General features: G+C 46.6%; 1 protein-coding gene across 5 annotated transcripts in view; it reads right to left on the bottom strand.

Moving 5' to 3' along the window:
- DAAM2 (dishevelled associated activator of morphogenesis 2) overlaps window positions 1–12,150 on the bottom strand; it is a 319,828-nt gene that overhangs the window by 266,172 nt on the left and 41,506 nt on the right. Inside the window, exon 1 of one of the 5 annotated variants that reach the window (XM_088445367.1) lies at window positions 6,555–6,603. The exons of the other annotated variants lie outside the window; for them this stretch is intronic. The gene's annotated coding sequence lies outside the window, so the exon portion shown is untranslated. Of the gene's footprint in view, window positions 1–6,554; window positions 6,604–12,150 lie in introns of those variants that run through there. 5 annotated transcript variants of the gene reach the window in all.

The raw sequence follows: 12,150 nt of genomic DNA, 5'->3' as shown, positions 1-12,150 counted from the left end.
GTGGGTGCCGTCTTCACCCGCGGGCCGCAGTGTCCCGCGGGTGGGGAAATGTGTGGTGACCCGGTCACCAGCGGTGAATAGACCTGTCAGCAGCACTTGGGGGCTGCCCGGCGTGTCCGTAAGTGCCGGGCACGCCCCCAAGAGTGACGCGTCTTATAGAACCTCCCTTTTCGTTGGCTACAACCCCTTTTCGGGTGCGCGCGCGGTGGTGCCCTCTCTAGCTCCGGCGCCCTGCCTGCCGCCGGAGCTAGAGTGAACACTACATACATGTAGCCTCCTTGTGCGTTAAACAGCCCTTTTAGTCGTGCCATGTTGTGGCGTGACTCGGTAGTGCCATGTATCTTTTCGTGCGGCTTTCCCTTCAAATGTATCTTATTCGCACAGCAATGCGGATAAGTAGCACAAGCAGCTTCTACGGATTAGAATGATATGTGGCATGCCTATATTCTGTGTGTGACTGCGGGTGTAGCTACATGCGAAATGCTACGTTACAGTGTCACAGCTGCTGACACTATTACGTAGCGTTTGGCATGCAGACATAACTGCAGTCACACACAGAATATAGGCATGCCGCATATCATTTTAATAAGCAGAAGCTGCTTGTGCCTCCTATTCACTTCGCGGTGGTATAAGATACATTTGAAGGGAGAAAGACGCACGAAAAGATACATGGCACTACCGAGTCGCACTGTGCACGGAGGATAGATGTATGTTGACACATCTGAATCATTTCGATTTAGGAGCCTGAATGTTCAAGTGAAGCATTTCTTTTCAATCCGCAAAATAGGGTCAATGTTTGGATCATGTTAGGATCAAGAAAAGCGCTAAGGGGCACATCCACTAGGCGATCTACTCCCTGTCCAATCTCTAAACGATTTTCCCTTGAAATTTTATCTTTCAGTCTGAACGATTTGCAAACGATCTTTAATAGATCAAGTGAAATTGACCTGCATGTTCAGTCGACTGACGAGACGATCAAACGACCAGCGGGAGCGCGCATCGTTGATCGTTAACGACCAAACACTGCACGATTTATAAACGATTTTTAAACGATTGAACGATAACGACGTCGTTATCATTATATAAATAAGCCCCCTGGCCGCTCGCATCCTACGTCATGTCCGTTATTTATTAGATTAATCGAGTACATCGACCAGCGTATGAACTGCTCGCTATTCTTGTGGTTGGTTTTTGCTACCACAATCTTGCGAGCAGTTCTGGCTATAAAATAACCCAGTGACGTGGTCAATACGCTGCTGTTTTAATTATGCACACCCATAAAATGCCCGTTTTGACCTTTAAGCACGCCTGCATTCAATTCTCCACTCCCCGTTTTCAAACACCTTCCCCTGTTACCACCCACATACGCCTCTTTCTGTCACTCAAAATAGCAGGCGTTCGCTATTTAGCGAACAAACGATTTTCGACCGCACTGACTGGTTCGCGCATGCGTATTACGATCCGTACGCATGCGCAGTTGGGCAAACATAGCTCGGAACGACCGTACTTACGCTAAGAACATTCAGGTTTGTAGACACTGAGCAGAAAAGCTGCAGGAATCACCTGATTAATACTAGTTATTTGCATTTTATGAGGCCATCATACTCCCAGCTGTTCAGACAGGTCAATAAATGGGATTCCACATTTCACAGACAGTTAAAATTCCATTTCACCGTCGGTATAAAGCAAACACACTGGACCTGTCATACCGTTATATTGCCAGCGATGCCGAATGGGATCTGCACGGTCTGCGGACCTCAGTGGGTCCGGCTGGTTCACTCGTCTGCTGAACACTTGTGCTCAACAATACTCTGTAGCTCTGAACCAGCTGAACAATCTGCCCACGTGGGAACTGGGGGTCCGGTCACACGAGGCCCATGTGCAGGCAGAACACTGTATTTTGGACCTATTGCATTAGGATTCATAGCTCATGCAAAGGTGATAGGCCTGATACCAAGGGTCTATTTATTATCGCAGCGACAGAACCTTAGCTTTCATCTCGCATTTATTTCCAAAAGTATCACTATATCAGAGCAGTAGGAGCTTCTCACCTTGCCATTCCTGTGCGCCTACGTGACCAGGTTCGATGTGATTTGGGATTTCAGTTCTATTACTACTTTTGCTTCCTCCCCTCAGAAGATCTTCAGATGCGCAATATCGAGAACTGGGAATCATGGCATCATCAGCTAGATTTTGTAGATATGATGATGAGATTCACAGGGAATTGCATTATCATGCCCCCAGAATTCAGGCTCACTGGAGAACTGGGTGGAGTCTGCAAGGGTTGGTCTTCTCCCAAGGGCCTGTAAAAATTCCCCAAAATTCAGGACTCTCCCAGAAATTCAGGAGTGTCCATTGATCATACAATGTACATATCGCTACACCTGGGCAGTCAAATTGCATTGGATCATACAACAGTGTTCCCACTAGAGTGCGGGCAGGGCGCGGAACGGGGTGATGGGGCCAACCGGGGAGGGGGGGTGTCTTTGTAACACGCCGCTAATTCGTCACACTTGGGGGTTGTGCTGGGAATCGCCCAAGGTCTCCCCTCAGAGAGAATAGATGCCATGTGCATGTGCACGTCATCTATTCACTTGGGGAGTTCGGTCATCGCAACTTTTTCCCACCCGCGGGACAAAGTGGCCCATGGATGTGGAAGGCACAGAGCAGGCTGTTTTAGCGTGGTGCCTCTAAAAGGACAGGGCACATTTTACCCCATTAAAATTGGGAAGGGCATGGCGTCCCCCTAAAACAGCCTAGCGGGAACACTATACAAAATAATACCCTACACTTGTGCAGTCACATAGCATTGGATGATACAGTATACAATGCTACACCTGGGCAGTTATATGGTATTGGATAATACAGTATACAGGATATAATGCTACACCTTGGCAGTCACATGGCATTGACCATATACCTAATACACAGGATATAACGCTACACCTGGGCAGTTACACAGGATTAGTTCAATATGTAATATAAACGTTACACCTGGACAGTCCCAAGGCATTGGATCGTATATAGTGTTCACTCTAGGTTCGTCACCGGGCAGAGCGCCGGACCTAGAAAGGGCACTCTAATGTGGCACGGCATCAATCCACCGGCGGTGATCGCTGCACTGCTATTTTTTACCACCCGCGGGACACTGTGGCACGTGGGTGGGGTCGGCACCCGCTAGGTTGTTTTAGTGCAACGCCGCCAAAAAGCCTAGCGGGAATGCTAATATAATATACCAGATATAATGCTACATTCGAGCAGTCACACAGAAGTAGTTTACATAATATACCAGGGCATTAATAACACTCCCATTAGTATGTTCAGAATTATTCCGCCAGTGATTTCCCAGGAAAATAATATTGTAAAGAGAATACTGCAGAAAGCTGCTATTAGCAAGATTTTATATAAATATCATCCTTGAAGGTGCAATTATAAATACAGTACAAGCTCCCGACACCTGATCCCTGTGTGGTAACATGTATTATTACCGCATGGTTCCCGTCTGGTCGCCGTGGGATTAAATATGACAATCTCAGACTTAAGAGCTCAGGCTGTAATTCCTGGCAATACAGGTGGTGATGGAGTGGAACCAGCAGCTGCAGGAAAACTCTCACACATGGGAATATAATATCCAGGTGCTTATATGACTGACACACACGGTGCAATCTGAACGCTACAATCCCGGTCATGTTTACCGAGGCAAGGTTACACTGCCATATCTTGCAATTTAAATAGTTATTTTTGTAATACATATTCAGTTATCCCATAGTATAAGAAAATATAGTGATAAATTAATTTTATGAACTGAGGCCCTGATTCAGAGCTGAACGCTCTGAGCAGAACGCTCGCTCTGAATCAGGGCCGCCCTATTTAAATGTGGAGCGGCCTTATGGACGCTCGCATAGCTGTGGGTTACCACCCACAGCTTATGCGAGCGTCCATGATGATGGTCGCGATGGTCAAGACCATCGCGACCATCGGGCTTGCGACGAGACCCTTGCGGCAGGGTCTCGCTGCCGCAAGCCCAGGAGTGATTTTGGCTCTATCAGAGCCAAAGTCACTCCCACTGACATCATTACTGATGTCAGTGGGGCCGGACTCAGACGGTAGGCGTTCCCATGGGAACGCCTCCGCCTGGCCGGCACACCCACCAAAGGGGGCGTGCTGTCAGTCACCATCGACAGCACGCCCCCTTTGGAACGAGACCCCGAGCGACGTATTTCTCGGCGCTCGCCGGGTCTCGCGCATGCGCACGACGGAGCTCCCTCCGTCGTGCGCATGCGCATTCTCACAACATCGACCCGCTTGCGAGCGAACTTTGCTCGCGAGCGGGTCTGAATGACCCCCTGAATATGGAAAGCTCAGTATTCATTGTCAGATGCTGCACTACATAAAGGACACTTAGATATCAGTCAGTCTGGGGTCTGTCGTAAACGCCTGTCACAATCATAGGTAGGCTGTTCCAAAATAAAGTCCTGGGGGGATCACATAACATGAGAGCTAAAACGCCCATAGTGAGAAGAATACTGGAAAATCATTATTTGTCCACTCTAGTCCATGCCAATCTTTGCATTCCTGATAACATTCCTGATTGGACAAAATAGGCCACACACCCACGGTAACTAATGACTATGGGGGTCATTCAGACCCACTCGCGAGCGGCAGTCCGCTTGCAAGTGGGTCGATGGTCCCCACTGCGCATGCGCATGACGGAGGGAGCTCCGTCGTGCGCATGCGTGAGACCCGACAAGCGAAGGACTTTCCTTCGCTCGGAGTGTCTCATCAAAGGGGGCGTGCTGTCGATGGTGACTGACAGCACGCCCCCTTTGGTGGGCGTGCCGTGGGCGTGCCTGCCAGACGGAGGCGTTCCCAAGGGAACGCCTACCGTCTGAAGCCGGCCCCACTGACATCACTAGTGATGTCAGTGGGAGTGATTTTGGCTCTGATAGAGCCAAAATCACTCCTGGCCTTGCGGTTGAGAAACTCAACCGCAGGCTTTTACTCGCAGTTCCGATGGTCGCAATGGTCAAGACCATCGCGACCATCATTTTGCACGCTCGTATATGCTGTGGGTGGTGACCCACAGCTATACGAGCGTCCAGGAGGACGCTCCATATTAATGGAGGTGGGCCCTGATTCAGAGCGAGCGCTCTGGTCAGAGCGTCCGGCTCTGAATCAGGGCCTATGACAAGGTATAATCTTACTAGGTTTTGCTTTATTCTTAAAATTCTAATTGAAGAAAGACACCGGCCATTGAATTTGAAATAAAACAATGGTAAAAAGCAGATTTTCACTGGCAAAAGAAGAACAATGAGTAATGGGCTATTTCTGTTCAGTTCACGCCAATAAGACAAACCAACATTTTCAAGTAACTTTTACATTACACTGAAATGCATGCAATCTGCATGAATAATAGACATTAGGCCATCTCAGTATAAGCAGGAACTCTAATTCCATACCAGGCTTCTCACTAAATTGTTCTTAAAATCATATATGACTGTATGCCCAAGTTGTTGCTCATTTGCAGAAATATCAGCCAGTGTGAAGTCATACAGTAGGTGAGACACCATCCCATGCTCAGTGTATGCAGTGAGGCAACGCGTCACACGGGCGTCAGAATTGGCCACAGGGAGACTGATGCCCGAGGCCTGGCTACTGATGACTTTGGCTAAGCAAAGACTGATTCATGTGCAAAATAAGCAAATAAAGCAAGGTAACTGGGAGCTGGATAACTCCTTGTTCATTTTTGTTTGTTAAACTGTCTATCTGTAAAGATCTATAGAGACAAGAAATGACGCGTGTGAAGTGTGTGTAACGTCTCTTGTACCTTAAAGTGTTGTGTGTAACAGCTCCACAACGATATGACACTGGTAAATAGCACACACAGGCAAGGATGTTCTATAGCACTGCTGTACAACGATATGACACTGGTAAATAGCACACACAGGCAAGGATGTTCTGTAGCACTGCCGTACAACGATATGACACTGGTAAATAGCACACACAGGCAAGGATGTTCTGTAGCACTGCCGTACAACGATATGACACTGGTAAATAGCACACACAGGCAAGGATGTTCTATAGCACTGCTGTACAACGATATGACACTGGTAAATAGCACGCACAGGCAAGGATGTTCTGTAGCACTGCTGTACTAAGATATGACACTGGTAAATAGCACACAGGCAAGGATGTTCTGTAGCACTGCTGTGCTAAGATGTGACACGGGTAACTAGCACACACAGGCAAGGATGTTCTGTAGCACTGCTGTACAATGATATGACACTGGTAAATAGCACACACAGGCAAGGATGTTCTATAGAACTGCTGTGCTCAGATATGACACTGGTAAATAGCACACACAAGCAAAGGCACTTGAATTAGCACACACAGGCAAGGTGTTATGTAGCACTGCTGTACAAGGATAAGGCTCTTATAAATAGCAAACAGGAGAAATGTGTTCTATCACACCGCTGCACAATGATATGGCACTTTGTAAATAATACACTAGGACTCAGTACATAGGAGGTGTACAGAGCATATACTGGAAATACCACTGGGAAGAGTCTCTGGAAGATTGCATGTGAAGCCTGGACGAAGCAAACAACAACCATCTGGGAATAACGAAGTTGATCGGGCAATTTCCTGTTCAACTGGAGTCCTGTTTATACCCCAGGTAGCTGTCCATTGGAAGAGCAAGTCAGCTGAGAACTGACACAGCTACCACTGGATATGGATCTATCAGGTGATTCAGCCAAGATGGCTGCGCCCATGACCATTGCCGCAGGAACACCGATATGGGGAATTGCGTGACAGTCACCTGGGTCCTGGGAAGAATACTCAGCAAGTCACCTACTGCTGCACCGGACGTCTCACTGCTCACGCTAGTGAGGGGAAGCCAGCGCTGCGGTAAGTATCAGCCGATCCCAGGCAGAATCCTGACAATAACCATTAGAAAAGACAGGATATTGACCAGGATCATAAATCAAATTAGTTAAAATTTATTAGCTACAGAAATGTAACATATTAGTAGTAATAAACTGGAAAAAGTAAAAAAAAAATAGATGCATGAAAAGCTAAACCTGTAAATATATAGAGAACCAACTTAAGTAATAAAAGCATAGCAAGCATCCTTCTGAAATTAATGCTTTTTTTAAATATGAATTGATTGCAGTATCAGGAGAGGGACCCACTCCGTGCTGGGTGCAAAAAGATCCATCTGAAAACAGCGCCCCACCTCCACCTGCATGCTATTGAAGTTTGGCTTGTATACCCACAACACTTTCATGACACTCGCATTAGATGGGACAGTTCCGTATGTCGGCATAATCACCGCCTAGAGACGCCCATTTTACGGAAGGAGTGGACCGAGCAATCCATCTGCACCTGTGATCTCCAACTCTTTGTGTATGCATGCCTGATTCAGCCCATGCGCAGTCTCTGATTTCTAACTATAGTGCACCAACAGGGGGCCTGATTCACTACGGATGGCTATTGTGATCGCAACTGCGATTACGCAGGTATGCTGTGAAAATATGCTAATGACTGCAATCGCAAAGCTACCATAGAGTCGCCCACTACCGCTTTCGCACATCCGTAATACCTTGCAGTCCTGCGTATACATCGAGTAACATCCGCCCCTCAAGCACAATCACAACAGGTCTGACCTTACTTAGAAATTGCTAACCTCGTCGCAGGTGGCTAATTTATGCACGCCCAAGTAAAGGCATTCAAACGGACTGGCACGCCTGCGTTTCTCCGACCACTCGCCCGTCACCAACCCCAACCGCTGATGACCCGTCCCTTCATCTGCAATGGTTTTGCATCTGCGTTGGTGACCGCAGCGCGATCGCAATGCTAACTCACGCATGCGCAGTACACACCATCGACCGATCTGCGTATGCGGTTGCAATTGCGATCCATGCTGAATCAGGGCCAGTGTGCTGTAATACCCATTTGCGTCTGAGTCAGAATCAGGCTTGCAGAACGAAGGCAATGCCCGCCTTTTACAGCCAATGTTTACGCGATCATACAGCAGGCATACTTGCTATTGCAGTGGCTGTACACAGATTATTTCTACAAGTTGCTATGAAAGACATCACTGTGGACGCCTGCAGAATAAAAGTATGGAAATTCCTCATCACACTCAGTAATAAAAAGAGACTGATGAATAATGACTTTGCTGTACAGTCCCCTCAGCTCAGAGCATTGGGATGAAGCTGTCGGTGATACGGTGAGAGGATAGAAAAACATGAAGTGAAATATGACTTATGCTGAGCGACATCACCAAATATTATCCTAACCACAGGTGCTCCTGCGCTCAAGCTCCTTGTCTCAGGGACCCTCTGCTTGATGTATGGACTGATTTCTACTGGCGCCCCAGTTTTTGTCTCGCCTAAGAAAACCTCCCTGGAAGACACGCTGGGCCTGATTCAAAAGTGGACGCAAACTGAACGCAATGCCGATGTTAGCAGAGTTGAGCGACTATTTGCCACTTCGCATGTGCAAAAAAAAAAAATACTACAAAAACCCCTGTGGCGCATGCATTCCAATGAGCGTCCACTGTTGCGTACAGGTCGCTGGCATTAGGAAAGGCGAGGCAACACCCCGGGCTTTCCTGGGAGGTGGCCGGAAGTGTGCGCCAAAAATCTCGGGACTGCGTTCTCTTTCACAGAGCCACAGCGGTTGTGTTTATAGAGAGTTGAGAAGGAGACACTGCGTCTGCCATAGGTTGGTACAAGGACTGACGGTGCTTGTGATGGCGCGCCAATTGTGGATTACTCAAAACCACCGGCGGAGTTGCACCGTCCACGGGCATTGAAAATGGGCATCTCAGGGCTTGCACTCTCCGGAGTTCGCTAGTACACAAAGGGACGACTGAAACTAGCATTTGGATATTACTAATGCGGCGATTCTGCAATAAGTCGCAGCTGCAATAGCGTGCATCTCTGAATCAGGCCCACTGTTTTGCTACTGAGCAATGGAAGTTGCACATTCGTGTTTTCATGAGTTTTACACATGTCTGGGAGCCGGGGGAATTTACACGCTTCACAGACAGGATACAACTATTGCAGTGAGGACACACGCCTATGTCATAAACCATGTGGTTTTCTCTGAACCTTTTTTTTTATCTGCGTCTTAAGAACTAGAACAAGTGCTTGAGACATTTTCTCTTTCGTCAGGTTTCTAAATATTTGAACACAGGGAAAGCATTTATCACCGCAGGCCCCTGTACCAGAGGCTGCAGGGGGAAGATCGACTTTCTCCTGCAGGATACACTTATTCCGTTGAGATCTTTTGCTTGACTTGAGGACAGTGAACCAGAAAACCTTGTTGCGTGACTATGGTCCCAACATGTCCTAGACATGGTTCCCTGCGTTACGCTGACTACTAACGGAGTGTGGTCCTGAATGATTTATTGTTACATACACACACGCAACGGAATAAAGCATTATATCTTCCACGCAGCTTTAGCAGCAGATATTTCCTGAGTACAGGTGTCTGAAGTGCTGGAATAAGAATGATCTATATTCTCACAATGGGCATAAACAGAACAATTCTCATACTTACAATACATAAAAATTTGCAGTAAGAATGTAAAGTGGTTTCCACCATTTCTAAGGTCTTCACTCAAATGCAGGGACTTCCTGTACCTGACATCATTGTGTCCATAAGGGTGCACTGCATTTACAGTATATCAATACAAGATGGCATTTATAGTGAGTGGAGTTGGTCATATTCAAAAATTCTGGTGGAAATAAGCTGTACAATGAGAGTTCTGCATTGATCGCTTGGTGTAGACGGAATCGGTATGATTTACCGCCAGACCCATGCCCGGCGGTTGGAATCCCGACATCGGCATCCCGGCAGAGGAGGAAATCCCGATCGTCCCCAGGTAAGTATATACTAACCTATTTCTACCCCTTAACCCTCCCTTAGGTTTCCTAACCTTCCACCCCAGTGCCTAACCCTAATCCCCCCTCTACGTGCCTAAACCTAACCCCCCCTTCCCCGCCGCCTAAACCTAAGTCCCCTGGGGGGGTGCCTAACCCTAAGTCCCCCCCGGGGGTGCCTAACGCCGACCCACCCTTCCCTTAGCCTAAACCTAACCTCCAGGGGGGTGCCTAGCCCTAAGTCCCCCCCGGGAACCCTAAACCTAACCCTCCCGCGGCTATCGGCGCCCGGCGTCCCTTCGATCGAGATGCTGGGCATTGGGCTCCCGGCCCTTACCGGGATATGACAGTCGGGAAGCCAGCTGTCGGGATTAGGTCCGCCGGCTTCCCGACTGCATACCGGTGTAGACAGCTCTGCCTAGTCCTGCGACTGCAAACTTTGAAAAACATATGGGTTGGGTCTGTCTCATAATGAAATATAGCATTACAGAGTGACAAGACTAACCCAAGAGCAACCTTGGTCTCCTGCCTTTGGTAAGAAAGCTTCTATAAAGCACAATTATTTTCACTGGTGTACAATGGTCAATAATCCAGTTTCCTATGAAAACTGTTAGGTCACATTGTACGCACTATGATAAAGCATTACATGAATGGTTTACTACACTTGCACATGTGCAAATCTTCATTACAAGACACTGGGTGGAATTAGAAGTGTAATCTCTATACTAAAGTAATATTCAAATGTAAGGTGGCCCATCAGTCTTACTTGGCAAGGGTTAGGAACGGAATACATTGCATACTGCCATCCCTAACCAGCAGCTTCCACTAGATAATGTTAGATCCATTGGTGATACTATCCCTGACCAGCTAAATCCATTGTACAATGCCATCCCTGACCAGCAGCTTCCACTAGATAATGCTAGATCCATTAGTGATATCATCCCTGGCCAACTAGATCCAGTGTACAATGCCATCCCTGACCAGCAGCTTCCACTAGATAATGCAAGATCCATTAGTGGTATCATCCCTGACCAGCTACATCCATTGTACAATGCCATCCCTGACCTGCAGCTTCCACTAGATAATGCAAGATCCATTGGTGGTATCATCCCTGACCAGCTACATCCATTGTATAATGCCATCCCTGACCAGCAGCTTTCACTAGATAATGTTAGATCCATTGGTAATACTATCCCTGACCAACTAAATCCATTGTACAATGCCATCCCTGACCAGCAGCTTCCACTAGATAATGCAAGATCCATTGGTGGTATCATCCCTGACCAGCTACATCCATTGTATAATGCTATCCCTGACCAGCAGCATCCACTAGATAATGCTAGATCCATTAGTGATATCATCCCTGGCCAACTAGATAAATTGCATTGCATAATGCAATGCAATGATACAGCATGCCACACTACATAATACCATGCCAGACCAGCAGGCCTAATGATTTTGCCGTCATGGACCAGCTAGATCCACTGGGTAAATGTATGCATTACGAATGGCTGCACACATGTATATATACTTGAGCATACATGTGCATTTTAAAAAGGTCTCCTGAATCTCCTACTTTTACTAAATTAATAATGTTCCTAATTTATTTCTGCCTGCCAGACAGAGAAGATTTTTTGGGGGTTTGCTATCAACATCTCAGTGTATATTCACATAGTGGTATATATATATATATATATATATATATGTATTTATATATAAATCACAGGGGCTCTGCACTCACCATAATAACTAGCAATAATCATAATAAACAGTGGGGTTTTGGTTCATGAATTGATCAATGCATTTAAGCTTGCAGCCCCCGTCACGGGACCCCACTTTACTGCAAGTCCCTACTCTATTGCTCAGAATTATAACATGGACATAGCCATCACATTAGTGTTAAACTCAGGGTATGCTATCAAGGTTATATATATATATATATATATATATATATATATACTGTACTAGACATAACGATCATTAAGCTGTTATTTTGTTACAAGCAGCATAAATCAGACTGAAATACTGTATAAATAATATCCCAGAGGGCTGCTGAGCCTCTGCATCTGACCTCCTGGCTCAGTATTCCCTGCAGCACTAAAATCCCCATCATATCATATTTACTGCATTAAATCTATTTCTCTGTTGAGTGCAGTAAATATCATATACTCCATAAAACAAAAAATCTGATAAGAATTACCTGACTTGTAGAAAAAGGATAATGTTATTTAAGTTGGTAAATATACAGGATACACAT

The sequence above is a fragment of the Taudactylus pleione genome, unplaced genomic scaffold, assembly GCF_031769625.1.
Source record: "Taudactylus pleione unplaced genomic scaffold, aTauple2 ptg000378l, whole genome shotgun sequence".
Lineage (NCBI taxonomy): Eukaryota > Metazoa > Chordata > Amphibia > Anura > Myobatrachidae > Taudactylus > Taudactylus pleione.
The sequence above is the reverse complement of the archived record's forward strand: the minus strand, read 5'-3'. Positions and strand labels throughout refer to the sequence as shown.